Source organism: Lepidochelys olivacea (assembly GCF_965140295.1).
Source record: "Lepidochelys olivacea isolate rLepOli2 genome assembly, chromosome: 13".
Lineage (NCBI taxonomy): Eukaryota > Metazoa > Chordata > Testudines > Cheloniidae > Lepidochelys > Lepidochelys olivacea.
In genome coordinates, this window is record NC_140423.1 from 15,001 (window position 1) to 24,537 (window position 9,537).

General features: G+C 46.8%; 1 long non-coding RNA gene across 2 annotated transcripts in view; it reads right to left on the reverse strand.

Annotated features, from left to right (window-relative positions):
* Window positions 1-9,144, reverse strand: part of LOC311529359 — a 9,954-nt gene extending 810 nt beyond the window's left edge. The window contains exons 1-4 of one of the 2 annotated variants that reach the window (XR_014713817.1): window positions 8,941-9,144; window positions 8,380-8,449; window positions 4,834-5,133; window positions 1-1,355 (exon numbers count right to left, since the gene is read on the reverse strand). The exon at window positions 1-1,355 is cut by the window's left edge and continues 810 nt beyond it. This is a non-coding gene — a long non-coding RNA (uncharacterized lncRNA). Of the gene's footprint in view, window positions 1,356-2,299; window positions 5,134-8,379; window positions 8,450-8,940 lie in introns of those variants that run through there. The other variant, XR_014713818.1, reaches the window with a different exon arrangement.
* Window positions 9,145-9,537: the final 393 nt, after the last annotated feature.

The following is a 9,537-nucleotide window of genomic DNA, read 5'->3' on the forward strand; positions in this document are numbered from 1 at the left end:
GGTTTGGAAAGGTTTAAGGGTTGAGGAGGAGAGTTAGATTGGGGGCGGGGAGGGGTTAGGGTTCTGGGACACAGGGTGAGGGTTAGAAGGTTGTGTTTAATGTGAGGGTTAGGATTAGCTTTAGGGCTTAGGTTGGGTAAGAGTTTGGGTTCAAAGGTGGGTTATCGTTAAGGGGCTAGGGTTATGACCAGGGAGGGGGGTTATGATTGGGGTAGGGTGATGGTTGGGGATTAGGGTTGGTTGAAGGATTAGGGTGTGGGGATCACGGTTTGGTTGGCTAGAGTGAAGGGAGGGGGTCAGGGTTTAGGGTTGGGTTGGGGTGTAGGGATGGGGGGGTCAAAGGTAAGGGGGAGGAGTTGGGTTAAAGTATTGGGGTTAGGGGAACAAGAGTTTGAGTTTGGGATTAGGTGAGTGCAGGTGAGTGCTCAGGGTTTGTCTCTTTTGCTGTTCTATTTGCTTAAATTGACCATTCTGTATCATCATTTCCTGTAAATGTAGTTTAATTCCTTGTATTGACTTTTCAAAAACATTAGTTTCATAACTCTTATAACACCTCCTATGTTTTTATTGTGATGCAGTAAATTACAGGTTTTAATACTCAAGGTTTTGTGGGTTTTTTTTAATAATGTCACGCTATTATTTGTGATCATGTCACTTCAGTGCTGCCTGATTTCCTTGGTTGCCTCAGCCCTCGTCCAGAAGTAGCAATTTGTGACAGATGGTGTCTGCCCCAATTTCCTACTCCATGAAATTGCTATATTAAATTTGGACCTCAATAAAACAAATGTTTTCTAATTTAGAAAAATGTATTCAATTAGAAAACTCATTTCATGAGTGGCCCAATTGCAAATAAAGATTTCCAGGATTAACAAGGCATACCCCATCTGTCACATATTGCTACCCCTAGACCCAGGGCTGGTGAATTGTGCGTTTGGCAAATTGCGGCAGGACAGCAAAAACTTGCTATGTAGATGTCAGTAACTGCAACTGGTAGGAAATTGGGACCGGGAGCAGTTTGTAATAGTACAGCCTGACAGTACAGAGGAGATGTTGGATGTCACCCCCCCACCAGACATCAGGCTACGCACATTAGGGACAGTGGCTGCCAGGCCAGCTGGGCCCTGGGCTGGGGCTCCAGCTGGGGGCTGGTCTTGGTCTCTGTGGTGAGCAGGCTACTCTGGGAGCAGGAGAAGGTGAAATCTGGGGCAGGCACTGGAGCAGGTTCTTCAGCAGCCAGGAGCCCACGTGCTTGTCCGTCCCTGAGCAGCTGAGGAGCACAGTGTGCAGCTGGTCCATGCACCTGATGTAGCCACTGCTGTAGTGCTGCTCTGTGGCCAGGTTCTGCTTGGTGGTGGCTGCAAGAGATGGGTCAGCGTCAGAAACAGCTCAGCAAATGGGGGGGCCAGGAGCTGTTGTGGCAATCAGCTACAAGCCAAACCCACAAACCTGACAGTCTGCAACATCACCATCAGTCACCCATATGCCACGCACACCTCTCCATCCCTCCTCCGTATGCCAGAGACACTCATCTATCCATCTCCATTCACATCTCTGTTTCTCTCTGATTTTCCATGCAGCGCCCAACACAATGAGGCCCAGACCTGAGGGAGGCTTTTGGGTGCTGCAGTACTGGAGCTGTAGGGTGACACTGTGTCTCTGGGCATCTCTAGTCTCAGCCCCTTTTCTCTTGAGCCTGAAGCCATGACTCTGAGTTCACACCTCTCGGGCCCACCCGACTAGCCGCTCGTGCTCTATGCTCCCCTATTACAGCAACAAGAATCTCCCCAAAGTCCCCATGAAGATGTGGAAGGAGCAACACCTTGATCCTGGAAGGCAGCATGAACTCTCCTCAGCATGGCAGGGACCATCCCTGGGGAAGACAGATCCTATGTGACCCATAGGAGACCACGGGGAGCAAGAGATTGTAACCCACTGAGCCTGATAGGAGGCGTGGACCCTCCCTCTGGGTGGCATTGGGGCAGACAGATCCTCCCCCCGAGATGGATCCTCACCAGTCCATGCAATACTACAAGGTGCCAGGGAGTCATTACCCAGGGTGTTGCTCTGTTGCAGGCTCTCCATGTGCTACACTGTTATCTTCAGCATGTCAGCTTTCTGCAGCTTGGATTGCTGCCAGGAATGGGGGAAGGCACCATTAATGAGTGATGGAGGTCAAGGAGTTGGGGTGTCCCAGGTGGGACAGTGCCATGTGTGTGTCCGTCCACCCCCTTACCCTCCCATTTGGGCAGTGACCCCTGGTGGCTCTTTCACACTTTAAGAAAAGAGCCAAATGCCGCTGTTCGTCACAGGGTAATTTTATTTAACATAGAGCATTCTTCATCAGAAATTTACAACCCCCACTTTGCCAAGCACCGGCCCAAGCCGGCGCAGTCTCACTGATGACAGCAAACACCCCAGAACATACACAGCCAAAGGGAAGAAGCTTTAATATGAAGCAATGAGATGCCGCCTAGAGAACCTCGTGAGGGGCTGTGGGGAAGCAGAGAAAGTGCAACTAACTGCAAGGGGGAAAATCATAATCCACCAGGGAGAAAAAATGACTCCGCTAGGATATCACACCAACTCCAGCCAGGCTGGGGTACCCAGCAATTTGGGATTGGGGCAGGAATTCTCCCCCTCCCTGGCCTGTTCATTGCCTGGCAATTTCTAGGGAAGCACAAGGCTAGAGAGCCCTGCACAAACACCCTAGCCCACTGTGACCAAACCCTGTATTCACACCCTGCACACTCTTGTAACAATCTTTGGACAAAATATGCCTGCCCTTGTGAGGTAGCATTTGAAAAGTAATAATTCAGTGATCAATACTATCATGGTGAAATGGATGTAGCAACAGTCTGTGTAAAATTATGAAATTCCCCCCATAGGGTGTTAACGGCACGAGTTCCAACTCACGTAGGCAGATTAGGTGGAACTGGTCAAGCACACCTGTCCTAAAGAAAGGGATGTGTGTCTGCCTCAATTTGCATATCAGCAGTAAACTGAGTCCACAGAGGACAAGAGAGGGAAAAGCAGCATTTCAGCAATCATAGGTGAAAAGAAACAGCACAGAGCCCTCCACCAGACTCCATGTCTCCTTGCTCTCGGCATGAAATAACTTTACCTAAGGTGGGAAAACGCTTGGGAAAATGCTTTTCAAAGGGTGACTGAGCTATAAAAGTGAGGGATAAAAACACCCCAAGTTCTCTTTCACTACCCATCTCCCTTTCACCTAAGATGATCAGAGAAACAGCAGTTGGACCATGGAAGCAGATCCTGACCTGAGAGTTTGGGCAGCAGTATTACCGGAACCTGTGGGAAGGGACTTCACAAGCCTAGTTTGTTAAGTTTAGAAAACATTTTATCTTTATTTTTCTTGTAACCATTTTTTACTTTAATGCTGCTTTTACGCACTTAAAACCTCTCTTTGTAGTTTTATTCTTGAACCAAAACTAATCCAGTGTTGTGAACTGTGTGGATAATTCCATTTAAAAGGGCAGATTTATGTATATTGACCTCCTAGAGGTACAACAGACCTAACCTATCTGGCCTGTCCCGGAGAGGACTGGACAGTGCACAACACATTTTTGGGGTAAAGTTCAGGACAGGGAGTGTGCTGGAGTAGCCCAGGTCTGATGGAAACCAAAATGTGATTGGTGAGTTCTGACCGGCTGCTGGGCCAGCGCCGTTAACCATCCACAGACACTCATGGGGAGAGCAGGGGAGCTGCACGCTGACAGGCTGTTTGTGAGCGACCTAAGTCAGAGGTTACAACAGTGAAGCCCCTCACTGGTCTGGATTACACCCTGGAACATCATACCCAGCCCATAGCGAGAGTCCCTTAGCTGTTGTAATGCTATAACATGCTCCCCAGAAGAATCTGTTACTTTGCTGTTGAGTGTGTTGGAGTGAGCTCACCATGTACAGTAACAAGGGCAAAAGGAGGGCCGGGGGGAGGGGGGTAAGGTCTAGACAAGGCTGCTCTTCCCTCTCTGAAATGATGTAGTGAGCTTCCAAACCCCCACTATACACCCCACTCCTTAAATATTCTGTCTTCATTCAGGTGTTTACATACACGTGACACAGCTACAGAGATATGTTCACAAATTGGTCTGCTCTGCTGTGCTGATTACCTGAACTGGCCACCCTTTCCAATTATCTCCAGGAAATGGAGTTTCATACCTTTTAATTCTGTACTTTTCAAGAAACCTTCATATCTTACTCTTATAACACTTCCTAGGGTTTTATTGCGACTCTCATTTACCATATTTAATACATTATTAAAAAACAAAACATCATCATGATCATGTGACTTCTCTGGTACCTGAATTGTTGCTTGGCACAAATGTATACTTCTGGACCAGGGGAAGGGCAAACAGCAGTTGCTCCTGAGAAATCTCTTTCTTAAATTTACACACAAGTAAAACAAGATTTTGCTAATTTAGAAAAAAATGTATTAAATTAGAAAAGTCTCATTTTATGAGTATCCCCATTTAAAATAGAGATTTCACCAAAGTTGAAAGTCTGACAAAGTCCAACTCATCTGTCAAAACTCACTCCCCCATAGACCCAGGAATGGGAAATTGTGGGTGTACCAAGTGGTGACAGGGCAGCCCCCCCACCAAAAAAAAAAACCACAACCACCCTAGTTGTCTAACTGCTAGTGGTAGGAAATTGGGATGTTGCAATTTGTGATGCTACATCCCTATCGCAACCTCGTCTGCCCCGCTGAGCCAGTTTTGTACCCTGGAGGTAGTCACTACGGCGTAACAGTGCCATGGTGCTACAGAGAAGATGGGGCCATATTTCCCACTCCTGAGTCACTCGGGTCCTCACCTGTTTGGGTCAGCTGTGCCCTGGGCTCAAGCTCCAGCTGGAGGCTGGGTGAGGGCAGGTGGAGTTTGCTGACCTCAGGCTCTGTGATGAGTAGGCTGCTCTGAGTACAGGATATGAGGAGGTTTGAGGGACACCCTGGCTGGGGCGTTGCTGGCCAAGGAGGGTGAGACCTGCGGCAGGCTTTGGAGCAGGTGGTTCAGCAGCCAGAAGTCCACATGCTTGTACATCCCTGAGCAGCAGGTTGTGCACTGGATGTAGCACCAGTGTAGCGCTGTGGGGCCAGGCTCTGCTGTGTGCTGGCTGCAAGAGACAAGGCACAGTCAGAGATGGTGCAGGAAATGGGGGCCCGGAGGTGACAGCGCGAACAGCCATGAGCTGAACTCACCAACTTGCCAGCCTGTGACATCACCATCCTCCCCTTCAGCCCTCTGTCCAACCCTTCAGCTACCCATACATCCCACTCTATGTCAGACACACCCCTCCATCCATCCATATGCCTTATACACTCATCTCCCACCAAATGCATCCCTCTGTCTCTGATTGTCCGTGCAGTGCCAAGCACAATGAGATCTGGACCCTGAGCAAGGCTTTTGGGTGCTACAGTAATGGAGCTATGGGGTGATAGCGTGGGTCTGGGCAGCTCTAGTCCCAGCCCCACTTCTTTGAGAACCCAAATTCTCTACAAAGATGGGGTGTGGGAGGAGCACCCCCCTGAGCCCAGCAAGCCATACGCATCCTTCCCAGTATGACAGAGACCATGCCCATAGGCAGATAGATCCTGCTCAGCCCATGGGAGACTGAGGGGAGACTGAGGGAAGAGGGTGCATGCCACTGAGCATGACAAGTGACATGGACTCTTCCCCAGAGCAGATGGATTCAGCCTGGAGCATGGGAGGCGGCAGGGTCATTACCCAGCATGTGGCCCTGTTGCAGACTCTCCACATGATCTCCAGCATTTTGGCTTTCTCTGCCTTGGGCTGCCATGAGGAGTAGGGGCAGGCACCAGGTGTACAGGGATTTGGGGGCTCAGTGTCTGGGAGCGGTGTCAGGGTTACAAGGAGCTTTAGGGAAGGATGCAGACACCTACATCTGGGCGCAGGTGGGAATTCCAGGTGGATTAGACAATAAGCACACTCATACTGGGTCAGACCAATGGTCCAACTAGTCCAGTATCAGGCAGTGGCCAGTGCCAGATGCTTCTGGCAGTTGAAGGTTTAGGGACACCCCACAGCAGGGGGTTGCATCTCTGACCATCTTGGCTGAGCGTTGTTGATGGACCTATCCTCCAGGAACTTAGCTAATTCTTTTTTTAACCCAATTATATTTTGGCCTTCACAATAGCCCCTTGTGATGAACTCCACAGGTTGACTGGGTGTTGTGTGAAGAAGTACATCCTTTAGCTTTAATTTGGAGATATACCTATCTCATAGAACTGGAAGGGACCTTGAAAGGTCATCGAGTCCAGTCCCCTGCCTTCACAGCAGGACCAAGTACCGTCCCTTATTTCTGCCCCAGATCCCTAAATGGCCCCCTCAATGATTCAACTCACAACCCTGGGTTTAGCAGGCCAATGCTCAAACCACTGAGCTATCCCTCCCCGCAGACTTGTGTGAAACCTGCTGCCCATTAATTTCATTGGGTGGCCTCCTGATTCTTGTGTTACGTGAGGGGTAAAGAACACTTCCTTATTCACTTTCTCCCACCATTCCTGATTTTATGGACTTTTATCGTAACCCCCCTTAACTATCTCTTTTCTAAGATGAACATTCCCAGTCTTTTTGATCTTTCCTCCCATAGAAGTTGTCCCAATCGTTGTGTTTGACGCCCTTTTCTGCACCTTTTCCAATTCTAATATATCTTTTGTGAGATGTAGTGACTAAAACTGTATGCAGTATGTATAGTTAGAATTATGTTTTCCAGTGGGCATTACTTTGCACTTATCAACGCTGAACTTTACCTGTCATTTTGTTGCCCAGTCACCAAGTTTTCTGAGGACCCCTTTGTAACTCTTCACTGTCAGCTTTTTCAAGATAGTTAAGTCTCTTTCCAGAAGTTGATAGGTTGTGAGCAAGAACTGCTATGATGAGGCATAGTGGGAGAGTCCCTCTCTGTGATAATATATAGATCTCTTATAGATCTGACTATGCAAAAGTAGAGTTAGTTAGACCAAAAAAGAATTTGTAGAGCAACTTGCAAAAGACAGAAAAACTAACTGTAAAAATTATTTTAAGTCTATCAGAAGCAGGAAGCCTGACAAACCAACAGTGGGGCTACTGGATGATCAAGATGCTAAATGAGTGCTCTTGGAAGACAAGGCCATTCCAGAGAAGCTAACTGAATTATTTGCATTGGTCTTTACTGCAGAGGATGTGATTCAGAGGATCTGAGCCATTCTTGCTAGGTGACAAATCTGAGGAACTGTCCCAGACTGAAGTGTCAGTAGAGGAGGTTTTGGAACAAATTGATTAGTTAAATAGTAATAAGTCATCAGGATCTGATGGTATTCACCCAAGAATTCTGAAGGAACTCATATATGAAATCGCATAACTGCTAACTGTGTTACGTAAAGGAAGGCCCTCACATACCCTTTTTGACTGCCACTGCACAATGATCTAACAGAATGTTAGAAGCCATTAGTAAAGGGATAGATGAGCCAGAAAATATCCTAATGCCACTAAATGAATCCATGATTTGCCCACACACTGACTACTGTGTGCAGTTCTGGTCGCCCGATCTCAAAATAGATTCATTAGAATTGGAAAAGGTGCAGAGAAGGGCAACCGCACTGATTATCGGTATGGAAAAACTTCCTGTCATAAATATAAAGGGAAGGGTAAACACCTTTAAAATCCCTCCTGGCCAGAGGAATCTCCTGTGACTGGGCTGCTCCACTGGCTTGGATGAGTCCTCTGCAAGCACAGCAAATAACCAAAAAAAGAGCCATCGCTACCCAAAACCTGTGCTGTGGTGTGAGCTCCTGCCCTCTAGCTAAGTCTGCAGTGAAAAATGATATTGACGAAATTTCTTTGTGCCCGCCCCCCGCCCCAGTATTACACAGTAACTGGTTAAACATTTTTTCTACTTATACAAATAATTCGATAAAATGTGTTTTATCATTACTTTAGAAGTGGATAGAAAAGGTAAATTAATTTTAAACAATAGGATTATAAATTTAGCATTTAAAATAGTGTTAAATATAAAAATCTGTTTTTCATTAATAAGGGGTCACTCTCAGATGCTTGCTGCCTGAAAAGGATCTCCAATACAGAAAGTTTGTGAACCCCTGCTCTAGTCACCACCTGGATCCAAGCTCGCCCTGGGGAGGAAATATTATACCCTGCCCTGGATATTAACATCCCTATCCTGCAAGCAGCTATCTTCCCCTGTCCCCTGACACACAGGTGATCAGGAACCTTCTTGCTAACCCAGTTCCACCTAATACAGGAAGGACCTGTCTCCAGTCAGGAGGGCTGGACTCAAAGCTCTAACTGAACAGTTTCTCAGGGATGCTTGCAACTGCTCTGCTCCCAGCTGGACTGTTGTTACCTGGAGCCATCTATGCCAAACAGAATGGACTTCCCTGGTCTCCATCTCTCAGGTCTTGGCTCAGGTCCTCCTATGGCAGGAAACAAACCACAAAAGGAAAGTTATTGCCAGAGACCGCATTGCCACAGGCTGATGCTCTTGCTTCTCTAAAAGGTTCTGTCTGACGCTCCCCACAACAACACTCCCCCAACAGTCTTAGCTACAATGAAGGGGCAGCTGGATGTTCCTGTACTGTGAAAAACAGCGTCCAAAATAGTCACCGCTCACAGGAGACTATTGGCCCTCTTCCTTCTGTAGCCTGATCTATAGATTATGAATAAAAATTCCTAGTTATCACTTTGAGGGTTGACAGGTTCTTATCCCAAGATCAGGCCCAGTATTATTAAAATTATTATATAGTTGGGAACACCGATGTGCACAGGTACAACACTCACACTATAGGAACGCTTTTATATTTACATATAAATAATTTATTAATACATTTTGCAAAGTTACACACACTCTAACTCAATAAGGTAGATAGAGATAATACAGGAAGTACATTAAAATATCCATACTCACACCATCCCTTTCAGCACAATCTGAAATGTTAGCCATCATCTTCCTCATCTTCATCAGTGGCCATCACTCTGGCCCTTCCCAAGGGCTACATCTCTCTCCCCTGCTGCCCTGGGATGCCACTTTTATAATATGTTACACTGATGTTACCATGTCTAATGCATATTCAATAGGGGTTTCTACCCTCTTCCTTATTTGTATTTCCTCCCCTTACCAATGTTAAGGTGTCCTTCTTCTATAGGTTAGTGTATTTATGATTTCACCCAATTATCATATATGTCAATTTGTTGCCATGGCACTTTTGCGGTCGGATGTTCCATCCAAAACTTTCCAGAAGCTGGTGTTAGTTCATGTTCTGTGGTTGGCTCATGTGATTATGGACAAAATTCCCCCCTGCACTCTACTTCCAGTTCCCCAAAACTTATGAGTTACCTAAATTTATCTATGCCAAAGTTCATAGGCCTCAAGCGTCATGCTAACTGCTGAAGCCAATGTCTTACAGGATACAGGCCTGTAGGTTCTTTGCATTACTGCTACATATAATAAATGTATAATAATGCAAAGCAGTGAATATAATAGAGGTAAGATGGCCTACTGGGC